Below are 22,583 nucleotides of genomic sequence, written 5' to 3'. Positions count from 1 at the left end.
AGAAAGCATTTTCCCAGGAGCACAAACAGCAAAGCAAAACTGAACAAATAATTGGTCTGTCTCCTCTCCTTAGAAAAGCTTTACATAGTGGAGCTGCACTGGCACATTCCTTTCTTATTGCAGGTAGAGAAGAGTTCTTTTTCCACAGTCTCCTAATTTGAGGGTACAAAGTAAAATAAAGCAAGCGTATTGGGAAACAGTCCTGATTATAAATAAAAATGTTAAAGTGCTAGTTTCACAAACTATCTTAACTATACATAAAACTGTAAAAATAAATAACAAATCTATGTACTCATCATCCAGTTTTAACACATACTAATATATTTTCACATTGGCTTCAGCTCTTTTTTAAAATACAAGAAAAAATAAGTTACAGAGGTGAAGAAACTCCACTCAGAATTAGTTACTATTTCTAAAGTTAATGTATCCCATTCCCACGTTTTTATATTTACTTTTATGTACTTTCATTAGATACACACATATCAATAAATAATGCATGCTATTATGTTGCTTTCAAAGTGTATACAAATGCATCTTACTGTATAAATCCTTTAGCATTTTGCGTTTTTCACCCAGTATTACATACTTGAGATGTATATATGTTGGTAAGTATAGATCTAACTCATTCATTTTTATGAGAAGATAGTATTGAATTGCATGAATAAACCAGTTTATCCATTTCCCTACTAATCTTTACAGTTGGACTGCTCTACTTTATTGCTCTTTTTTTTTTTTTTTTTTTGAGACGGAGTCTTGCTGTGTTGCCCAGGCTGGAGTGCAGTGGCGCAATCTCAGCTCACTGCAAGCTCCGCCTCCTGGGTTCACTCCATTCTCCTGCCTCAGCCTCTCCGAACAGCTGGGACTACAGGCGCCCGCCACCACGCCCGGCTAATTTTTTGTATTTTTAGTAGAGACGGGGTTTCACCGTGGTCTCGATCTCCTGACCTTGTGATCGGCCCGCCTCGGCCTCCCAAAGTGCTGGGATTACAAGCGTGAGCCACCGCGCCCGGCCTTATTGCTCTTTTAAAGAGCTGCTATAATCATCCTTGTTATATGTTTGCTTAGGCAATTGCCCCAAGTTTAGTTAAGATCTTGGCTCTACAAAAATTCAGGCTATGGAAGAAAAAAAAAATCCTGGAGTGAATGTTAGCCCACCCAAACACCATTATTGGGTCTAAACCACTCTCTTCCTGATAGGGAGGCCATGTGAACTGAAGAACTGTGTGATGACTCAAAAGAAAAATATTTAAAATGTGATAACTAAGGGAAACATGAGATGATCAATTTGTGGAATTAATGAGACGAAAACGGATCTTCTCTCTGGACATAATTCACTAGCAGCTAAGAGAACCTCTGCCAACAAACTCCAGTCTTTTTCTCATAGGTGTTGAGAAAACTGTAAATTTTCTTCAAATTTAAAAGAAATACACAATAGCTCCAAAAACTACCAATTTAAATATTTTTTCCTCTACCCACCTGGATCAATCAGTTCACTACATGCAGGCAAACATCAAGACATAAGCTAAAGAAAGCACCATCACATATACAGAGGAATAAGAGACAGGGAAAGGAAAATTAAATGCAATATGAAAAACAAACAAGCCAGAGATTGTTGCTATTTTATTGATGGCTACCTAACATTTTCTTAAGGACTGACACCCTACAAAACCGAGTCCTTTCTTATTACGGACAACAAAATTGTTTGGTCATCAATGAAGGGTTAAGAGAAAAAAATCTGTTGAAACTCTACCAGGAAAATTCATATCCTGAATACACTTGAAATACGTGGTAGATTTAATCCACAAAGTTATAAAAAGAGCTAAATGATTCAAAAGTCACAAATCCTCACAGCATGCCTCTGAGTGAGAAAGGTACCTCATAGTACCCAAAGCAGGCCTTCCTTTATACAAGCTTAAAAATCACCACTCTGCCTTTCTTCCTAGTTTTTCAACTCATACTTTACCTAGTCTCACATTAATAAATAATTGTAGATTTTTACAAGTCAGTCACATTTTTGAGATTATCATTAGAATGGACCCAGCAGCTACTGCTTTAAACCCACATTTTTCATGAAAAGGTAGGAGATTCTACCTAATTACAAAAACACTAACATCAAGACTCATTGAAGTTCTTAGCATACCCTTTGCGTCTTTAACAGTCAAAGTGCCCAAAGTAAGTGTTTCAAATGACAGCCCAAATTCTGAAAAACTGAAATTTGGAGAGAAGGGATTCCTGTTTATATTGTGTACATTTAAAACATAAATGGCCTGCATAATGCCACTCAAGTTTTGTTTTTTTCCCAAAATTATCTGTTTGGTATTTCATTTTTCTGGATCATTATAGTTTCAAATTTTAACACTATTAAACGGCTTTGACGTTTTCTTGCTTTAATTATGAATTTTAAATCTGCTAATACTGGTCATAGTTTAGAAACTAATAAATTCAAACCACGTATGGATTCTGTCAGTATCTTTTTCACATTAAAATGTCCTATGGAATACCAAAATTACCACAGAACAACTTGAAATCATATTTTATAGCTACTTCCTTAAAATATTCAGTTCGCTTCCCCATCACTTAGGAAAAGAGTCAGTCTGGATCATGATGTAGTGGGAGGAATTAATTATAAAAATAGCTAATATGTATTGGATATTTACCATAAAGCAGGCACTGTAATAAATACGATACATGAAGCATTACATGTAAAGGTACTGTTATCAGGAAAACATTTTTATCCCCAATTTAGAGACAAGAGAACTGAGGCAGAGAGATTAAATACCTTGCCCAAAATCAAAGATGTAAATGGATGTGACTCTGGGTATGTTCAGATGCAAAGCCTAGAATCTTAACCACTATGCTTATGTTATTAAGGTTAAAACACGGTAGTTTACTGCAAAAACAAATTTTTCACTGCTTTAAATTATTCATTAACTCAAAGGTCAACCGGTCACTCCAAATCATATGATAAATGGAGGGGAAAATGTGGGACCAATAGGTTTGCTGAAGTTTTGTACCTGCTCAGAATAAACACATCACACAATTTTATTCCGTACAGCCAAATATAAGGGTAACTGAGTAAAGATTTTCATTTGGGTACAGCAGTCAGTTCCTTCTCCATCCTAAACCAGAAAGAAAGCACTGTTCGTGGATACGCCACTTCAACAAGAGTGTTTTTTCTCTTCCACCATCAAAGCCTTAAGCAATAGTACGACTCTACCAGTCTACTGTTGCCTGTCTCCAAAGTAGCCCTATTACCCGAGGACCAACACCAGCGTCAAGGACCTGTGTTATTTTTCTGGCTTCGCTTCTCAAAATAACTTATCTTCTCCTCTTGATGAATTACTTGATACGCTCAAAGATTTGCCTAAACTACTAATTCTTATTATCAAAGCCATTTTCTTTCTCCGCAACCGCCTTTTCAAATAACCCTTGGTTCACTCTTCAACGCGATTTGCACCCTGTGGCAAGGCCGCCAGGGACACTCAGCAGGGTTCCCGGCCACGGACCCGTTTATCAGCTCAGCGCCTAGTGTGGGCATTAAAGAAATTCTCATGAATGAATAGCTGGAAGGCAGCGTGGGTGGAGGCGGGAAGAGGAGACCTGAAGGAATTTCACGCGGCTGAGACCACTGCAGCGGCGCCCAGTCTGGGGAAGGAGAGACCGGGGCAAGTGGGAGAACCTGGGGCCACGGCAGGGGCCGCCTCGGGCGCTGCTGGACCGGCAGGAGCAGTCGATCGCACCCAGACCTGGGAAGATGCGGGCGCCGTCTCCGCAGGCCCCCGCAGCGCGCTCTCCGGCCTCGACCACAGCCTCCGCCTAGCTCCCTGTCCCCGGCCTTCCGCTTACAAGGGGTCCCAGCCGACAAGCCCTCCTTAGCCAATAGCCAACCCGGGAAACGCGCTCGCTCACCTGAAGCTCTACCGGCAGCACGGCGCTCTGCATCCGGCGCGAGCCTGGCAACCCCGTGGGTCCGCGGGATCAGCTGATTCATGGGGGGGCGGGGCCTCCGGACAGGGCGGGGCTGCAGGGCGACTAGCGAAGGTAAACGAGGGCGCGGGCGGCTCTTGGAATCCTATCTCCTGGGAATTGTTCTTGAGAGACTGTCGACGGCGTCTGTTGGGGGTCAAAATTACTGAGAATGCGTTAGGCACTGCAGGCTACGTACTTGGGAGCACAGCCCCTCCCTTAGGTTAGGGCGGAGCTATCAGTCCTGGGATGCGTTTTGACGATGACGTAGAATAGAGTTGTCCAAGCCTAGCTACGCGAGCGCTTCCGTGGTAACAGGCGGTGGTGAGAGTGGTTGGCAGCAGCAGTCGTTTGTTACCACCTCAAACTGCAAGGGCCGGAAGTATGAAAGTAAAAAGGCTGAAATATTTTCAAACTGCCTTTATGGACAGTACCCTAACGGTGGTCGCTGCTCCCCCCCCCCCCGGTCTCCCGCGAATGACGTCATCGCCTCGCGGCCCCGTTTTGCCATTGTACCGCAATGTGTAAACTTACAGGTTAGTTGCAACCCCAAAAGATGGGGTGGGATAGGAGAAAATGAGTTGGCCTCTCCAGTGATTCCCGTAGGACTCCCCAATATACAATCAGTAAAATCAGCTTGCTTGTCCCGCGCACAGTTTCATAACACTGTTTTTCGCAGCCACAGTCCCACCCCACCCAGCCTGCACTCCCAAGTCCTCCCATGATTTTATGATTTTCCAGAGCCGCCAGTCATGTCGCACAGTGGGTGCAAACCTTCTGCTGCTAGGCATTGTGCCATCGCTGGACCTGCAAACATGCAAATATTTAGACCATCAACGACAGATGTGTAGTCAGGTTCTGAAACTCCTATATCATATTCACCAACACCCTCAACTCAATTTCCTCCCTGATCCTTCGCCCACCTGCAAAACTGTTAATCTGCAAAAGTTCAACCAACCTTGCTCACTCCTGCATCGGTGCAGAAAATCACACAACCCTGAGAACAGGCACCACTGCGAACCAAAAGTGTCCAACTTCAGTCGGGACTTCCACGTGCGACTACACAATATTGCTGAGCCTAAGACAGTCACGTTTACACATTGCTACTCAGATTATCTCCTATTCCCCTCCCCTGCTGTTCCCAGCCCTCATGCTCTTCTAACCTCTTACTGAACTCTACTCATTCACCCGCTTTGGTAAAAATAAAAATAAAAAATTTTGTCTCATATCTCTGAGGAAAGTGAGACCACTAGAGGTGAATTTTCTTAAATCCCAAATCCCATCAGCCACTACCACAAAACCTACCTGCAACCAGTTTTGCTTCGTTTTGTTTTGTTTAGAAGGAGTCTCGATCTGTCGACCAGGCTGGAGTGCAGTGGTGCAATCTCGGCTCACTGCAACCTCCGCCTCCCAGGTTCAAGCGATTCTCCTGCCTCAGCCTCCCGAGTAGCTGGGATTACAGGTGCCCGCCACTACGCCCGGCTAATTTTTGTGTTTGTAGTAGAATGGGGTTTCACCATGTTGGCCAGCCTGGTCTTGAACTCCTGACCTCAAGTGATCCACCCACCTCAGCCTCCCAAGGTGCTAGAATTACAGGCGCGAGCCACCGAGCCCGGCTTCTTTTCACCGAGTCCTTTTCTTCTCCCTCTTTCTTCTTAGAAGAGGTGTTCTGTCCTCTCAAGGTTAATGACTCCACCTGAACTCAGAATCCCTCCAATCTCCCCAAAGGAAAGACTTTGTTCTGTTGATGAAAAAAGACAAACTCTGTAAAATATTTGAAGAGATTGAATATACTCTGATCAAAACATGAGTAACTATGGCCTGGGACACAGCTTCAAGAAGTCCTGAGAACATGTGCCCAAGGGTTACAGCTTGGTTTTATACATTTTAGAGAGATAGAAGTTATAGGCAAAGACATAGATCAATACTTGGGGGGGTGGTGGTGCTCACAGATCATAGGTGGATCCAGAGACTTTATGATGGGTTGAAAAAGCTAAGCTTTTCCAAAGAGTTGAAGTTAGCAGAAAGAAATGTTTGAGTTAAAATGAAGGGGGTTGTGGAAGCCAAGGTTCTTGTTATGTAGATGAAGCTTCCAGGTAGCATATGTTATAGGACCTTAAAATGTGTCAGACTCTTGGTTAAATCTCTCCCGGATCAGGAAAAGACCTGAAAAAGGAAAGGAATTCTGTATAATGCAAATTCCCCCCACAAGAGACAGCTTTGCAGGGTCATTTCAAAATATGTCAAAGAAATATATTTTGGGGTAAAATATTTTTATTTTCTTCAGGGCCTGCTATCTGTCTTGTAATGCTATACCATAGTCAGGTTAGAGTTGGATAATCTTATTGCTACAAGAGTCTATTTTGTCAACCTTATGATCTCTATTTTCACTTCATGAAAATGGTTTAGAACACTTTAATGCTGGTCTAAACTCCAAAGGGAGGGGATATAATGAGGTATGTCCAACCTACCTTCCCATCATGGCCTTAACTAGTTTTTAAGGTTTTCTTTAGGATCCCCTTGGCCGAGGAGGGTGGAGGGAGATCTATTCAGTTGGTTGGGGGGCTGAGAATTTCATTTTTTATTTACATTTCCATTACTTATCACTTCTCCTTCATGTATTTTCAACCTCTGCCTATCTTCTTATTCCTATATACTTAGTGTATAAACCTGCTATCTCATCTTTAATTTTTTTACTTTCTGCCTTCTTTCCTTTCCAACTTAATTTCCTACCTCTACTTTCTGACTTCCCAGTCTTCCTCACCCTTTCCTTAAGTCTACTGAAATCAATAGTCATCTTCTCATTTTGTAATCTAATGGTACTGTCATAGAATGGAAGCATTCTATGCAACCATCTAAAACAAAGAGGGTGATCTCTATATACTGATATGGAATGATCTGGAAATTAGGAGTTAAGAGAAAAAAGCTAGATGCTAAGTCCTGTGCATAGTAGTCTACCAATTGTGTGTTATGTGTGTCTTTTCAGGAGAGAGATAGGTAGGTTGGAAGATAGTTAAACTGAAGAATCACCTTTCTAAATTTGAGATATTTGTATATCTCAAATTTAGAAAGGAGACTTCGTTTCTTTTTTTTCTGAGACAGGGTCTTGCTCTGTCACCCAGGCTGGAGTGCAGTGGCTCAATCTCGGCTCACTACAACCTCCGCCTCCCAGGTGCAAGTGATTCTCCTGCCTCAGCCTCCCAATTAGCTGGGATTATAGGCATGTGCCACCACACCCAACTAATGTTTGTATTTTCAGTAGAGATGGGGTTTCACCATGTTGGCCAGGCTGGTCTCAAACTCCTGACCTCGTGATCCACCTGCCTCGGCCTCCCAAAGTGCTGAGATTACAGGCGTGAGCCACTGCACCCGGCTGAGACTTCTTTTCTTATAAAGAGTTATAACCTGCAAGGTGGCCATACTGATAGGCTTGGAAGTATAGCCTACAGTAGAGACCATTAGCAGGCATTTTGAAGGAGGAAAGATTGAGGCAGGAGCTGAATGGGTTGGCTAAACATACACATTGAACAGATTGAATATTCACTAAGGGGAGTCCTGACACATGTATACTGAATAGCATGCATGTTACATGCATCCCATGTTCACTTTGGGATAGAGACTTAACATTAATTGCATTACATAATTATAATATCATTTTGATATGGAGGGCAATTATAATTATGTAATGCATTTAATGTTTAAGGTGAAGCAGGAATACAAGGCACTTAAGTGCTCAGCCACTGTGAACTAGCCAGAACCAGTCCATGGTCGGTGGTCTCTTATCAGGAGAAAGTTACTGAAATCAGTCTCTTGTCCAATCAAAGCTGTAGTTATGGCTTGTGGGACAGAGGCTCAGTTAGTCAGCGTCTGGTGGTAAATGAGCTGCAATTGTTTTAATATTGCTTATCTCAATGCCAGCACTTGTTTAGCTGCTAGGAAAAAAAAAGAAAGAAAGAAACCTTTGGCAGTTAGAACATAGCTCATTCATTCATTCATTCATCTTTGAGACAGGATCTTACTCTGACACCTAGGCTGGAGTGCAGTGGCACGAACGTGGCTCACTGTAGCCTCAACCTTCTGGGCTCAGGTGATCCTCCCACCTCAGCTTCTCGAGTAGATGAGACTATAGGTGCATGCCACCACACTCGGGTAATTTAATTTTTTTTTTTTTTTTGTAGGGACAGGGTCTCACTCTGTTGCCCAGACTGGTTTCAAACCCCTGGGCCCAAACAGTCCTCCCACCTTGGCCTCCCAAACAGGTGCGAGCCACTGCACCTGGCCCAGAACATAGGTTATTCTTTAAGTGTAGGGGTGCGTGACAACCCTTTCCTGGCGTGGCCTTAGATCCTGTTTGTAATTTGGTATCTTATTGCCACAAAGAGTCTGTTCCATTAGTTTTGTGATCTCTATTTTAACGGCTGGTCACTTGTGTCTAAGCCACAGAAGGGCGGGGTTATAATGAGACATGTCTGACTCTGCCATTGCCAGGAACTTAGTTTTTAAGGTTTCTCAGGGGTCCCCTTGGCCAAAAGAGGGTCCATTCAGTTGGGTGGGGGACTCAGGATTTTAATTTTAGTTATCAACAAATAGATGGGTATAACATGTATTTTTATCCTAGTATATGCATGTATTAGCTCTGAAAGGATACATTAAAGAGTGGCTACCACTGCGGAGGGGAATCAGGAACAAGAGGGGAAAGAAAATTCACTTTTCCCTGTATGCCATTTTCTGCTGCTTACATTTTTAATCATATGCTCTTTACTTATTTTTAAAGCTTTTAAACTTTATTTTAGGCAGGGTCTTGCTCCATCGCCAAGGCTGAAGTACAGTGGGACAATCTTGGCTCACTGCAGCCTTGACTTCCTGGGGTCAAGTGATCCTCCCACCTCAAGCTCCCAAGTAGCTGAGATTACAGGTGCACACCACCATACCTGGCTAATTTGTGTATTTTTAGTAGTAGAGATGGGGTTTCACATGTGGCCCAGGTGGCCCAGGCTGGTCTCAAACTCCTGATCTCAAGCGATCCACCTGCCTTGGCCTCCCAAAATGGTGAGATTACAGGCATGAACCACTGCACCCATCCCTAAACATTTTTTTAAGGGTCTAGTTCTCAATCGTATCTTCCTTTCACTTTTTTCTTCCTTGACTGCTGGGACACACTCCTTCCAGGAGTCATAGCAGGAGTTTCCCCCTACTCCTTCAGACCTTTCCTTTACCTTTGCAGACTCCTTCTTTCACCTGCCCCTTAAATTCAGGGACAAAATAAATATTTATTACATACATATTATGTGTCAGGCATTGTTCTAGGCGCTGAAAAGACATAATAATCAATAAAATAGACACGAGTCCCTGTTCTCATGGAACAAACACTCTGGTGGTGTGGAAGAGAGTCTCAACATGGAAGTCATCACTTCCTCCTTCCATGCATACAAACATCACTGACATCAAGAGATGGATCCTGTGTCCTCTCCCCGCAAATATAGGCTAGCCTTGAGATTTTTTTTTTAAAGTAATAGAATGTGGCAGTAATGAAGTTCTGAATCAAGGCCTTAAGAGAACTGGCAGCTTCCATGTTTCTCTCTAAAAAGCCAGCTTCCATGGTATACTCCAGATTGATTGACCATATGAAGAGAGAGGTCACATGGATAAACACTGAGGTACCAGACATATGAGTAAAGCCTTCTGGGACCTTCCAGGTCAGCCCAGTCACCATCTGAATGCAGCTGAATGAGTGGCATCAGCCAATGCCAAGTGAAGCAGAAGAACAGCCTAGTCAAGCACTTCCTGAATTCCTGACCTAAATTCCTGAGAAATAATAAGTTGTTGCTTTAAGCCACCAAGTTTTGGGGTGGTTGGTTATGCAGCAGTAACTGAAACAAGTGGGAAGAATGGGAGATAATAAATCTAAAATACGGTAATGACCAGGGCTATAAAGAGGCCAAATAGCGCAGTAGCTAAAAGGCCATGCTGGAGCCAGACAGCCTGCATTCACATTTCAACTCCAGCTTTGTGACCTTGGCGCAATTTGTTTAACCTCCCTGTGTCTCAATGTCATCATCCAGAAAACGGATAATAATGTTGCCTACTTTATGGAGTGTATGAGGTTTAAATGACCTAATATATGTAAAGTGCTATTGTACCTGTTACATAGTAAATGTTATGTATGTTGTTATTATTATTACTATTATTATTGAGAACAACAAAGAAAGGTAAGGAACTAGAAGGCAAAGGGTCTAATTTTATATTAACTGGACAGGGAAAGCCTCTCTTTTAAGAAGACATCTGGGCCAGACGCAGTGGCTCACGCCTGTAACCCCAGCACTTTGCGAGGCCAAGGTGGGCGGATCACAAGTTCAGGAGATCGAGACCATCCTGGCTAACACAATGAAACACCATCGCTACTAAAAAATACAAAAAATTAGCCGGGCGTGGTGGCGGGCCCCTGTAGTCCCAGCTACTCAGGAGGCTGAGGCAGGAGAATGGCATGAACCTAGGAGGCAGAGCTTGCAGTGAGCCGAGATCGTGCCATTGCACTCCAGCCTGGGTGACAGAGTGAGACTCTGTCTCAAAAAAAAAAAAAAAAAAAAAAAAAAAAGAAGACGACATCTGAACAGAGACCTGTAAAGAAGTGAGGACATAAACCACATGGACATAACTGTAAAGGCAAGGAGGGTGGTGCTGCTAGAGCTGAGAAAAGGGTGGGAAGGTGAGAGATAAGATAAGAGCCAGTAGATAATGATCTGGTAATAGGGCCAGGAAAAGATCTAAGGGTTTATCTGAGTGATACAGGCAACCCTTGGAGGCCTTTTCACAGAAGGTTTTGTAATCTAGCTTCCCTTTTTCAAGGGATGATTCTTCTGCTTTGTGGAGAGTAGAGAACAGAATGTAGGAGTGGCAGATTGGAAGCAGAAAGATCAGTAAGAGGCTAATGTAATAATTGCAGATAGTTATGATGGCTTAGCCCCAAGCGGCAATGGAGGAAAAGGTAAAAAGCAGTTTGGTTCTGGATGTATTTTGAAGGTAGAGCCTGCCATATTTGCTCATTGATTAGACATGAGCTTTGAAAAAAAGAAGAATTAAGGCCTGAGTTATTGGTAAAGATGAGCTGGCTGGGTGCAGTGGCTCACGCCTGTAATCCCAGCACTTTGGGAGGCTGAGGCAGGAGGATCACCTGAGGTCAGGAGTTCGAAACCAGCCTGACCAACATGGTGAAACCCCCTCTCTACTAAAAATGCAAAAATTAGCTGGACATCATGGCATCCGCCTGTAATCCCAGCTACTAGGGAGACTGAAGCAGAAGAATCGCTTGAACTCGGGAGGCGGAGGTTGCAGTAAGCAACCTTGCACTCAACTCCGTCTCAAAAAAAAAAAAAAAAGATGAGCTGTCATTTACTGAGATAGGGAAGACTGGAAAAAGAGTATGTTGGAGGCTATGGGAAGGAAGTATTAGGTTTTCATGTTCAGAAAATGGCAATATTTTATATGGCTACTAGGCATTGACTGGATAGGAGTCTGGTGTTGAGGAGAATGGTCAGGGCTGGAGATATAATACCGGAAGTCATTGATAGAAAAGAGAAGCAGTCTGAAGCCTGAGCCCTGGGACACTCGTTCTATTTAGAGATTGCAAAGATAGAAAGCATCTAGTCCAAGATCCTGCTGGGTTTTCTGAAGGGAGAAATCATTGTGTTTGAGAAACAGAAAGAAGGCCAAAAATAGCTAGCAGAGAAGGCGTGAGAGGGAAGAGTGGCACAAAATGGGGTTACAATGATCATGTAGGGGTTGGTAGGCCAGAGTATGACTTTGTATTTTATCCTAAATCCATCAGAAAGTTTTAAGTGGGGGAATGACCTGACCTGATTTGTATTTTTCAAAGTTCATTCTAGTGTGTGCTTTACAGGTACTTCCATTTCATTACACAGAATATTAAAAAGATGTCTACTTAAGAGTTAGGAGTTCATAAAATTAATATTATTTGTTTGAGTTCATTCAGACTGAATAGATTATAGGAAATTTAGGAAGGAAGTAACCGCCCAATAGCTTCACCTTTCTTGCTGCCTAGACAGAGCCGATTTATCAAGGAAAATTTATCAGGGAAATTACAATGGAGAAAGAGTAATTCAGGCAGAGCCGGCTGTGCGGGAGACCAGAGTTTTATTATTACTCAAATCAGTCTCGGGGGATCGGAGCTTTTAAAGACAAAGTGGCAGGTAGGGGCTTGGGAAGTGGGGAGTGCTGACTGGTAAGATTGGAGATGGAATCATAGGGGGTCGAAGTGAGGTTTTCTGGCTGTCTTCTATTCCTGAGTGGGATGGCAGAACTGGTTGAGCCAGATTATGGGTCCGGGTGGTGTCAGCTGATCTATCCAGTGCAGGGTCTGCAAAATATCCCAAGCACTGATCTTAGGTTTTATAGTAGTAACATTATCCCCAGGAGCAATTTGGGGAGGTTCAGACTCTTGGAGCCAGAGGCTGCATGACTCTTAAACCTAATTTCTAGTCTTATAACTAATTTGTTAGTCCTGCAAAGGCAAACTGGTCCCCAGGCAAGAAGGGGCCCTTTTTCATGAAAGGGTTATTATCAATTTTGTTTCAGAGTCAAACCATGAACTGATTTCCTTCCCAAAGTCAGTTTGGCCTTCACCCAGGAATGAACAAGGACAGCTCAAAGGTTAGAAGCAAGATGGAGCCGGTTAGGTCTGATCACTTTCACTGTCATAATTTCCTCAGTTTTAATTTTTGCAAAGGTGGTTTCAGAAGCAGGGAAACTTAGTAGAAGGTACTGCGTTAGGCCAGATGAGGGATGGTGATGCTTGGACTAGGGAGAGACAGCTATATGAATAGAGAATTAGATTTGAGTTATTTTCTGGAAGTAGAATTGACATGATTTACTGATGGATTAGATGTGAGATTTTATTTGTATGCTGCCTGGGTTTACTTTTCTGAGTAACTGATTGATGGGAATACCATTTTCTGGTTTTCTGTTTTTGTTTTTGTTTTGAGACAGAGTCTCACTCTGTCACCCAGGCTGGAGTGCAGTGGCATGATCTTGGCTCACTGCAACCTCTGCCTGCCGGGTTCATGCCATTCTCCTGCCTCAGCCTCCCAAGTAGCTGGGACTACAGGCGTGTGCCACCACGCCCAGCTAATTTTTTTTTTGTATTTTTAGTAGAGACGGGGTTTCACCGTGTTAGCCAGGATGGTCTCGATCTCCTGATTTCGTGATCCGCCCGCCTCAGCCTCCCAAAGTGCTGGGATTACAGGCATGAGCCACCACGCCCAGCCAAGAATACCATTTTCTGAACTGGAGAAAACTAAGGAGAAGCCATCTCTGCACGGTTCGAGAAATCTGTTTTTGACATATTATTAAACTTTGGAATACCTTTTAGGCAGTCAAGTAGAAATGTCAAATTGACAGTTGGTGTTGTAAAGAAGTCAGGCTGGAGATTTGAGAATTATTCATAGATAGGTGCCGTTCAAAGCCAAGGGACTAGATGAAGTTATCTAGAAGCAAAGTACAGATAAGGCTCAGACTGAACACTGGGTCCACTCAAATTAGGAAGTTGAGCAGGGGAGGAGGAATCAGCAAAGATGGTTGCAGAGGAGTCCCCAGAGAGGCAGGAAGAAAACCAAGAAAGTGCCCACTTCACAGAATCAAGGAGGCTTTCAAAAAGGGTGGCATGATTATGGTGTTAAATGCCATCAAAGAGTAAAGCAAGGTAAGATCTGAGAAGTAGCCTTTGGATTTTGATAACATGGAATTTCTGGTGACTTGGCAAAGGTAGGTTTGTTAGAGCAATAAACACAGAAACTTTATTGGGATGAGTTAAAGACAGAATAGGAGGTGAGGAAGTGAAGATATCTCCTTCGAGGTTTGCTGTGGAGTCACAACCTGGGGCGGTATCTAGAGAGGATGTGGGGTCAAGGTATAGAGTAGATACTCCAAACCCAAGCATTTAAAAACAACGATGATGACGACAGATAGTATGACAGCAAAGCTAGATTTTCTATTAGACAGAATCTGACCTTAAAAGGAAAACAGAAAAGATATCCAAATGTATCTCTCTATATATTGTCGTAGACTCAATACTGTGAGTGCACAGTCTGGGTCAAATCTACTTATAAGTTCTTTTGTCATGGCATATATAACACTAATTTACAAACCTGTCTGTCTCTCTTATTAGAATCTAAGCTCTCAGACAATTTTACTTATTTTTAAATTCTCGAGTCTAGCACAGTGCCTTGCACTTTACTATTTGATGAATTCGTTTATTGAGATTCAGCAATTTAACCATTTGTTGAAATGCAGTTCATTGAAATAGACATAAGTACTTGCCTTTTCTGTCACCTACCCAGTTGCCATTGGTTATAGTTCACATCCTCTGATTGGCTGCCCAGTGGGAGGAATTGAAGAGAGGTCTTCCCAATTCCCTATCCTTAAAAGTCATACAAGACAAGGATCTTCCTGGTCTCAAACGGCAAAAAGACTGAAGGCAATAGATTTTCTTTCCCAGAGTGATCCACAAGTGTGGAGTGGTATGTGATGCAGCCTCTGGGAGGTGATGATATTTGGACTAATTTTAATAATATTGCAATATGATATATTTTTAATGTACTATTTGCAAAATTCTTTGTGTGTGCATTTTATCCTCAAAACAACCCCATACTAGGAATAATTATTCCTAAAATACAGATGAAGAAACTGAGGCCCAGTGACCTGTCCAAGTTAATTCAACTATTCTAAGTGGGAGAGGGACTCAAACCCAGGTCTCCAAACTCCAAATACTCTGCTTTCTCCCTACATCAACCCCTAATGAATCAAGGTGTTTTTATTTTATTTTTTATTTTTTTGAGACAGGGTGTCACTCTGTCACCCCGGCTGGAGTACAGTGGGGCAACCATGGCTCACTGCAATCTTGAACTCGTAGGCTCAAACGATCCTCCTGCCTCAGCCTCCTGAGTAGCTGGGACTACAGCTGCTTGCCACCACACCCAGAAAATTGTTTATTGTTTTTGTGATATAGGGTCTCATGCTGTCACACAGGCTGGAGTGCAGTGGCACCATCATGGCTCGCTGCAGCCTTGACCTCCTGGGCTCAAGTGATCCTCCTGCTTCAGCCTCCTGAGTAGCTGGGACCACAGGCAGGTACTATCATATCCAGATAATTTTTTTATTTTTTGCAGAGACAGGGTCTCCCTGTGTTGCCCACACCAGTCTTGAACTGCTGGCCTCAAGTGATCCTTCCTTCTCAGCCTACCCAAAGTGCTGGGATTATGGGTGTGAACTACAACACCTGGACAAATTAAGGTGTTAAGTAGAGTTCAGGACTAATGTAAAAAGTGCGGTTTAAGAAAGGGATGATAGAGGATGACAGAAATGAAATAACAGGGTCAGTGAAGGCCAGTATTAAAAACTGAGGATAAGATTCATGGGAGAGTGGTACAGGGATATGCCTCAGAGGGGGATCGGAATGAATACTAAGTAAACATCGGTTCCAGGGGCCCATCCTGTGTGCATGTATATGTGCGTGTGTGGGAGAGGTGTGTTCACATTTATATAAGTACCCTTACTTAATTTGACAAGCCTTTATTAGGACTCTAAAAGAGGTGGAAGATCTAGTTCATACCCTGATAGTATACTTACCATCTTGTGAGGAAAATGATAAAAATAGCGATTAGAATGAACAAATCACGATTGGGCACGGTGACTCGCACCTGTAATCCCAGCACTTTGGGAAGCCAAAGTGGGTGGATCACCTGAGGTCAGGAGTTCAAGACCAGCCTGGCCAACATGGTGAAACCCGTCTCTACTAAAAATACAAAAATTAGCCGGGTATGGTGGTGCACTCCTGTAATCCCAGCTACTTGGGAGGCTGAGGCAGGAGAATCACTTGAACCCGGGAGGTGGAGGTTGCAGTGAGCCAAGATCATGCCACTGCACTCCAGCCTGGGTGACACAGCGAGACTGTCTTAAAAAAAAATTAAAAAAAAAAAAAAAAAGATTGCACAAATCAGACAATCAGTGACCCAGAGCTCAGCCTTGGGGAAAGTCAGTGTTGGGGAGGGGAGGGCAAAGAAGCAAGTAAAGGTTTAGCAGAGATGGCACCTCAGTCTGGACTTGAAGGAGGGCTAGGCACAAAGGAAGGGGAACATGTCAGATGAGAAACACATGAAGGTCCAGTCAGATGAGCAAGGAAGGTTGGTTAGAAAGAGGAGCTACTGGTGTGGCTCCTGCGAACACAGGTAGGTAGGGCATGAGAAGCGTCAGGTAGTTAGAAGCCAAGCTGAGGAATCGACACTTGATTCCACAGATAAGTAGGGGACCTATGAGGATGTTTAATCAGAAATGGTCAAAGAGGCATTTAAAAAAATAAACCGCAGGCCGGGCGTGGTGGCTCATGCCTGTAATCCCAGCACTTTGGGAGGCCAAGGCGGGCGGATCACGAGGTCAGGAGATCGAGACCATCCTGGCTAACACAGTGAAACCCCGTCTCTACTAAAAATACAAAAAACTAGCCGAGCGTGGTGGAGGGCGCCTGTAGTCCCAGCTGCTCGGAGAGGCTGAGGCAGGAGAATGGCTCGAACCCGGGAGGCGGAGCTTGCAGTGAGCCAAGATCGCGCCACTACACTCCAGCCTGGGCAACAGAGCAAGACTCCATCTCAAAAATAAATAAATAGATAAATAAATAGATAAATAAACCGCAGAAAGATCTGTGCTTTCAAAGTACAGTCGTAGTCTGGGTACCTTATTCTACTTAACTATTAAAATAGAGACTGTGTGTATGTGTGTGCATGTGTGTGTGTGTGTGTGCATGTTACATTTTTTATTCTTAATTAGATTACATTTCCTCTCTCAAGTTAAACAAGGTAGTTAAGAACAACTTAGACTATTGTTTTTTAAAAATACATGCTGAGATTCTAAGTGGATGAGATCTTAGAAAAGGGGCACTCACCCCTCATTGACATCTGGGAGTATTTTACTATGTGGCTGAACTTCATGCAAGAAGATAAAGCCCAAAGTGAGGAGAAAAGACCTGCTGATGACATACGGTAATTTGGAGGAATGATTTCAATAGCAATGCTTCTACTTATCTCATACCAAAAAATAATTAGTGGATTGAATGACTAACTACCAGCTGCAGGTAAGCAGATGCTAGCTTGCTATTTTTAGAATGGAAGCACATGCTGTTTGAGACTTGTTGAGACACATTCATAAATCCTATATTGACTTATAAGTAATTAGACATCAAAGCAAAAATATTTTAATAAAATGTAAATATCTATATTTAAATAAAATGTTCTTCTATATCTGAATAGTTTTATGCAATGTGTGCCTAATGGTGTTATACTTCTCTGTCTTATTCTTTTCTTGTCTCAGTGTTGTTGGCAAAGCCTGTGCTGTTGACATGGCCTAGCATTCTGATCTCAAGCTGGGCATTACAAGCACCCTGGTTTGTTTGTTTTTTTCTTTTTAAAATTTCTTTCTTTTTTTTTTTTTTCTAAAAATTAAGAGCAGTAGTTTAGGGCTAAAGAGCTTCTTTTTTCATATTACAATGCATAACACATACATTTCTATATACATTTTTATTTAAAAAGCATTAGTCCCCCATCTACCAAAAAACATGCCTCACATATTTATTTGCAAGTGAGTTGTTTTCCCATAGAAACAGTGAGGTTAATAACGGTTTAATTCCTGGGCTAACTTACAATTACTGATTTATGATGTCATTCTTAGCTGAAAGCAATGCTTTTGCAGTATTTTGTAATTTAGAAAATGAGGAGAAAAAACCCTTGGTATGGAGTGAGTCATTTTTCATGAATATCAGTGCTTAAAGAAAAGCATGTTTCAGGGTACCAGGACCGAGAGATCCACAGAAACTTTGGAGTTGTGGGGCACAGCGAAGAAGGGGTTGGTGAGCAGAAACAGCACCCTGCCCAGCCATATGGGAGCCCAAGGCAGAAGGAACAGTGTGTGCCTTTATACTTATGGATATCAAAATATCCTCCCACATATTGAATCAAGTAGAAAAATTAATACAATTCCTATAATTTGGGAAACACCTACATATAAAGCCCTTTGTTGTCGATCTGTTCTCACATAGAGATCAACCCTCTCTGTGGGGGCTGGGGCAGAGAGGAGGATGGGGAGGGGGGCCCTCCTGGCAGCCCAGTGACCTGGGACCTGTGGACTGATTGGAAACCACTATTCTCTTTTTAAAATTCTGATACTGATTATTTTGCTCATCATGGATTTTTGTGCACTAATTTTTATTTTAATTATTATTATTTTTTAGACTGAGTCTCACTCTGTTGCCCAGGTTGGAGTGCAGGGGTGTGATCTCAGCTCCCTGCAACCTTCACCTCCCAGGTTCAAACAATCCTCCTGCCTCAGCCTCCCGAGTAGCTGGGACTACAGGCGCCTGCCACCGCGCCCAGCCAATTTTTGTATTTTTAGCAGAGATGGAGTTTCACCATGTTGGTCAGGCTGGTCTCGAACTCCTGACCTCAGGTGATCCACCCACCTCAGCCTCCCAAAGTGCTGGGATTACAGGAGTGAGCCACCGCATCCAGCCTGTTTTAATTTTAAAGTTTTTATAGAAATATTGCATTTTGAGATTATTTATTATTTTTATGCATTTAACTACTGAGTGTTTTGGGGTCCCCTTATGCTTCCTCTCAGTCCCAGCACCCATTGGAAACAGTGAGGAAGGGAGCTGCATAAGGGGTCTTCTAGGCGAAAATATTCCCTCTATATTTTTCTTTTTCCCTATTCTTTCTTTTCTTTCTTCCTCTCTCCCTCCCTCTCTTCCTTCCTTTTTTCCTTTCCATTTTCTTTTCTTACTTTGCATCTCCACCTCCATCCCTGGCTGCTATAGAAGACTCTGCTATGGGCAGGAGCCAACTGGATACTAGGGGTTGGGAGCTGGGAGGAGGACAGAATTTCTGAGGGGTGAATGGCCTAATCAATTTATACAAAGCTTTAAAATACTTAATTTTTAAAAACTGTGGTTAGCCCCTCTACATTTCAGAACCTTGGGGCCAAGTCTGGCTTGTCCGGCCCTAGCAACTGCTAGGCTTATTTATGTGATAAAGGCAGTTGGAAGAGTGAGAAAATCTTATGAAGCAACTGGGTGGGGCGAAAAAAAAAAGATTTTTTAACAAAGGATGTGTGTACACTTGAGAAAGAGTGCCTGAGGTGGAACCAACTTGGCTGTCAGTGGCAAAGCCCAAGGAAAATTGGGGTAGGTGGAGAGGTTTGGGGTTTGGAAGGGCATCATCGTCTTGAGGAAAAAAAAGTTGGGAGGGAAGAAAAGTTGATTTGGTCAGTTCTCCATCCTGGCCACCGAGTGGTGCTGTTGGTACAAGGCTGTCTTATTTCTGGAAACAGGGCCAGAAAGGGTCCAGGCACCCTGGGATTGAGATGGGAAGAGGGATTCTTAGAGGATCTCCCACACAGTTTGTGAATATCAGAAATTTACAAATCAGGTTTTGCAACTTGCATTTATTTGTATTTTATACATCCATAAAACATGCAGCATATTTTAAAGTAATAACTTGCAGAAGACGTTTTCAAACAGTTCTAAAATTACTGTTTTTAGTACTGCAGAGTGTGCTGAACTTCATGAAAAAGCAGGGTTTCTAGGCCAGACCACTTTATTCTGACAGAGCAAGAAACTTTAGGGTAATATTAAAGAAGTTAATGGGAGCGTTTTAATGTACTTCACAGGAATTAACAAGTTGTACAAAGATATCATTCTTTAGTCAATAGGCTGGGCACTTCTATAGTGGACTGATTGTTCTGTGTGTGCACTGACTGTGAGGGACTGCTAGAGAGAGAGGCATGGAATTGAAGACAGCAGGTGGAGGAAGCTCACCTCAGCCTCTATTTTAGTAATGCATGTTTCCTGTCAGAGAGGAAGTTTTTTTCACATGAGTACCAAAAAGCAAATCCCACATACAAAGAATGATGTGCTGAGCTCTGGGACCCATTGTGTCAGGGGAAAGGGTGCTTACTCACAGTACCCAGCTCCTCATTGTGTGGAGAGATGGCTAAGTCCCTAGCGTCAATACCAGTGAGTTTATTTATTTATTTTTATTTTTATTTTTTCGAGACAGAGTTTTGCTCTTGTCACCCAGGCTAGAGTGCAATGGTGCAATCTTGGCTCTCTGCGACCTCTGCCTCTCGGGTTAAAGCGATTCTCCCATCCTAGCCTCCCAAGTAGCTGGAATTACAGGCGTGTGCCACCACGCCCAACTAATTTTTGTATTTTTAGTAGAGACGGGGTTTCACCATGTTGGCCAGGCTGGTCTCAAACTTCTGACCTCAGGTGATCCGCCCACCTCGTCCACCCAGAGTGCTGTAATTATAGGCATGAGCCACTGATCCCAGCACCAGTGAGTTTAAATTCTAGTTCTGATATCTATGCTCTAAAAAACTTTGAACAATTTGCAGTTTTCTTATCCAAAATTGGGGGAATAAATATCTACATCACAGAAATAACTAAGATAATGTATGCAAAGTGCTTGTTTAGAACAGATACAAAATGGTAGCCATATTCGGTGATAATGCCTACTGAAGGAAGGCAGAAGCAAGCACAGGCACAAAAACTCTGGTATGACTCATCATCTCCACATTCGTAAATTGTATGAAGAAGGAAAATGGTGAAGTAGGCTAAAAGTATGGCCTCTGCAGCTGATCCACCTTGGTTCAAATCCTAGTTCTACCACATCTTGCTTATTTGGGCAAATTATTTAATAATTTTGCCACAGAATGGTTATGAGTAAATGTAAGTAAACCATGTGTTTGCCTTATTATTTTCACTTCCTAGAGCCAGAAGACTTGGACTAAATTCATGACAAGTTGCCTCACTCTGGGACCTGATTGTGCTATATTTGAAACCTGTTCTTTATAAAAAGAACGTTGAGTCATTCTTTTAAAAATTCATGCTGTTATATTGAAAGCGGAAAATTAAATATAAAGTTGTGGTTCTCCATTTCAGGGGAATCACATCATCAGTTCAAGTCCTTTCTGGAATTTTCCCATAGTCCATTCAGACTCAAGAAACCAATCAACCGTATAAATGCAAAGAAAAACAGAAAGTATCTGGTCTGTAGAAGCATAATTTTCTTTTTTGTTTAGACTGGAAGTAAGAAGTATTCTACTTTCCTTGCTTCTACAGCTATCCCAGGTATTCCTACAGTTCGAGATGATGAGTCCTTTTTTAGGTACGTGGTCAGTATACAGCAGTACCCCTTTATCTGTGAGGGACGAGGGATATGTTCCAACACCTACAGTGGATGCCTGAAATCAAAGCTAGTACCGAACCTCTATATACACTGCGTTTTTTCCTGTACATACATGCCTATGATAAAGTTTAATTTATATTGGGGACAATATGAGATTAGTAACAAAAACTAATAATAAAATAGAACAATTGTAACAATATATCAGCATCACTAGTCTTGCGCTTTGAGGCCATTAGGTAAAGTAAGGGTTATTGAACACAAGCGCCGAGATACAGTTGATCTGATAACCTAGAGGGCTACAAAGTAACTAATAAGAGGGAAGAATATACAGGGTGAATAAGCTGGACAAAGGGATGATTCACATCCTGGGCAGGTTAGTGTGAGATTTTTATCACACTACTCAGGATGGCATGCAATTTAAAACTTATGTGGTGTTTATTTCTGGAATTTTTCATTAAATATTTTCAAACTGTGGTTGACCACGGGTAACTGAAACCACGGAAAGCAGAACCATGGATTGGGGAGGACTACTGGAATGGCATTGTTTCACAAGCTAAGCCATTCTGTCACAAGAACAACTTGCAATGAGATTTCCTTACCTGCCTGTGCACTGTCTTTTTTTTTTTTTTTTTTCACGTCAAATGCTTTCCAGTAGATTTAGAATGTGGACCTACACATATGGAATCACTCAGCATTCTTGAGCATTCCATTTGTAGTTAAAAGAATTTTGATCCACAACCAGTAATCTTGTTTCAGGAGTGAAGTCCAGGATGTGGAGAAAGCCTGAATGAGAGGCAGGAATCTAGTATCAAGGCAAGCACCATGGAATTTAAGGCTAGAAACCTAAGCATATTATTCGCAGGGCCCCAGGAATGGTCTTTTAAAGTCAGTAAAAACTCAATAACTCACCAGTTTTGAACCTTACTCTTTATTAAAAACAATGGAAATAGAAGATAACACTGGAATTTGCAACATCAACTTCTTTGTGAAAATAAAGTACAAGTAAACAAATAGCATACTATTATGCAATAATAGTATGATATAAAGAAAGGACAGATAAGTATGTGTGTAAGGCTACAAAGGAGACCTAGATACCATGTGCCTGCAGTTCTGCTGACAGTCAGCAGACAGCACTCTCAGCATGTCAGTTTCAAGGTAGGGTACTTCAGGAAGAAGGAAGAAGTGTGACTTAAGAATTGGCCGGGTGTGGTGGCTCACTCCTGTAATCCCAGCACTTTGGGAGGCTGAGGCAGGTGGATCACCTGAGGTCAGGAATTCGAGACCAGCCTGGCCAACATGGTGAAACTCCATCTCTACTAAAAATACAAAATTAGCCAGGTCTGGTGGCATATGCCTGTAATTCTAGCTGCTTGG

At 42.4% G+C, this 22,583-nt stretch overlaps 2 protein-coding genes across 6 annotated transcripts in view; one reads left to right on the top strand and one right to left on the bottom strand.

Moving 5' to 3' along the window:
- The window catches only part of ALS2 (alsin Rho guanine nucleotide exchange factor ALS2), an 87,155-nt gene extending 83,023 nt beyond the window's left edge, over positions 1-4,132 (bottom strand). Inside the window, exon 1 of one of the 3 annotated variants that reach the window (XM_032754943.2) lies at positions 3,910-4,132. The gene's annotated coding sequence lies outside the window, so the exon portion shown is untranslated. Of the gene's footprint in view, positions 1-3,746; positions 3,887-3,909 lie in introns of those variants that run through there. The other 2 variants (XM_032754938.2, XM_032754940.2) reach the window with 2 other exon arrangements.
- A 331-nt stretch (positions 4,133-4,463) lies between these two features.
- CDK15 (cyclin dependent kinase 15) overlaps positions 4,464-22,583 on the top strand; it is a 120,905-nt gene continuing 102,785 nt past the window's right edge. For all 3 annotated transcript variants that reach the window (XM_032754930.2, XM_058439687.1, XM_058439689.1), the window contains exon 1: positions 4,464-4,502. The gene's annotated coding sequence lies outside the window, so the exon portion shown is untranslated. The remainder of the gene's footprint in view (positions 4,503-22,583) is intronic.

Source organism: Hylobates moloch, unplaced genomic scaffold (genome assembly GCF_009828535.3).
Source record: "Hylobates moloch isolate HMO894 unplaced genomic scaffold, HMol_V3 SCAFFOLD_1, whole genome shotgun sequence".
Lineage (NCBI taxonomy): Eukaryota > Metazoa > Chordata > Mammalia > Primates > Hylobatidae > Hylobates > Hylobates moloch.
Note: the sequence above shows the minus strand (reverse complement) of the source record. Positions and strands in the feature narration are given on the sequence as shown.